Source organism: Equus asinus, unplaced genomic scaffold (genome assembly GCF_041296235.1).
Source record: "Equus asinus isolate D_3611 breed Donkey unplaced genomic scaffold, EquAss-T2T_v2 contig_800, whole genome shotgun sequence".
Lineage (NCBI taxonomy): Eukaryota > Metazoa > Chordata > Mammalia > Perissodactyla > Equidae > Equus > Equus asinus.
The window spans coordinates 158,837-160,921 of record NW_027225517.1 but is presented as its reverse complement, the minus strand read 5'-3'; the positions used below and the strand labels follow the sequence as shown (position 1 = coordinate 160,921).

The following is a 2,085-nucleotide window of genomic DNA, read 5'->3' as shown; positions in this document are numbered from 1 at the left end:
CTCTCACTCTCTTTGGAATTAATAAGATAAAGTATTCACTTTTAAATTATTTTTAACATTCACATATGCAATTTTATACATTCTTTTTAAAAATTTTATTGAAGTACAAATAAATTCTCAACAATTGAAAATATATAAAAGAAAAAATCAATGAGGAAAGAACTGTCTGTGTGGCTTTCTAGATTCTTATCATTTCTCTACATGAAATATATATCAGAACTTCTATTCTCAAAGTGTAGGGTTTTATCGACCTGGGTCTAATCATGGATACACGCTTTATAAACTGAATTCAATGGTGGTGACACTGCCTCAAATAGATCACTTGATGGTGACAGCTAAACATAATGGCACCAGGAATCAAGGAGCCAGGTTTTCATTCCATCTCTCTACCTAGCTATTCTTGTGACCTACAAAGGGTCACACGTCTTCTTACTCTTGTGTTCCTCATAGGGGAAACAACAGCTGCAAAAATATTGTTCTCACTGAGGTAAATGTATTAGCCTCTTTACCACCCTCTTCAGGGCCTCTTTGAAAGCCCTTTTCCTCAAACTATAGATAAGAGGATTTAACATGGGTATAAAGATAACATAGAACACTAACAGCACGTTGTCCTGCTTGTTGGAGTGGCTAGAGCTGGGAAGTAGGCACACAGAGAGGCTTGTGCCATAGAAGATTGTCACAACTACCAGGTGAGAGGCACAGGTATTGCAAGCTTTGGCACTACCTTTGACAGAAGATATTTTCAGAATGGAAGGTGAAATGAAAATATAGGATAAGCTGATAACTAAGAAAGAACTGAACCCAACAAAAATACATACGAGAAAAAGAATGGTATGGCTGATGAAGGGATTAGAACAAGACAAGAAAATAATTTGGATTATGTCAAGGAAGAAATTTGAACTGACATTGGGCCCATGGTAACAGAGATGAAACCAAGTGGCATAGTAATAGCGATGACAGCAAGGAAACCACTCCCATAGGCCCCAGCAACCATCTTCTGACAGAGGCTGGGAGCCATGATGGCTGAGTACTGCAGAGGCCTACCAATAGCAACATATCTGTCATAGGCCATGGCAGCCAAGAGGCAGCATTCAGTCAGACAAATCTAGGACTCAACAAAATACTGGGTGGCACAGGAAATGAGCAAAATCATTTTTTGTATCTTTTAAGAAGTCCGAAAGCATCCTTGGGCTGGTGGAAGAAGAAGAACAGATGTCTGTAAAGGACAGGAAACTGAGAAAAATGTACGTGGGTGTGTGCAGATGGGAGTCCATCCTGATTAGGATGATGAGACCCAGTTTCCAAATTAGGATCACAAGGTAGATCCCTAGGAAGAGTGGAGAGAGGATAAGCTTCACCTTTTTTCATCGAAGAGTCCCGGGAGAACAAACACGACTGCAGAGGTTGATTTCTATCTCCTTCCATGGACCTGGTTGGTACCATCTGCAGGGAAAAAGATGGGAGAAGGAAATTATTTCATTTTCAAAAGACAAAAAGAAATACTCTTAATTTCTTTCCACTCTGCAGCTGGCTACACATATATCTTAATCATCAACTTTGAGTTAATCAGTGTCTTCCATTTATAATTACCAAACTCAACTTAAAAAATTCTCTTGCGTAAATACTGTAATTCTCTTTGGGGACAAAGACAATAAATGAACATCATTAGTACATTATCTTCTAAAATGCCTTAATTTCATATTTTCCCAATCCATAGTTTACGAACGTATGAGGATTGGAAACAAAGTAATTAAGGAAAATACTCTCATCTCTTTATATGGTAAAAGAGAAAGAGTCTGATCAGTCATGGCTCTGAAATTAATTAAGTGCTTGAAAAAGCCCCTGAATGATGCTGGACCATAGTTAAATGAGGATGGTGAAGTAGGTGCTCTTTAAAATCCCCTTGGGAACTAATACTCAATTAATTTGTAATCAGGGAGGGTGGAAAGTTCTGTAACTGCCTTTCTGCTTTCACAAAGCCAAGAGAGATATAAGAAAAATATAATGAAATGGTAGAAAGAGTCACACGCCAAGACACAGCTTAGAAATGGATGTGACTTACCCAACTTAATGACACTAAGAAGG

General features: G+C 38.2%; 1 pseudogene; it reads right to left on the bottom strand.

The window, feature by feature from the left end:
• Nucleotides 1-479: 479 nt before the first annotated feature.
• Nucleotides 480-1,443, bottom strand: LOC123277828 (olfactory receptor 5AN6-like; annotated as a pseudogene).
• Nucleotides 1,444-2,085: the final 642 nt, after the last annotated feature.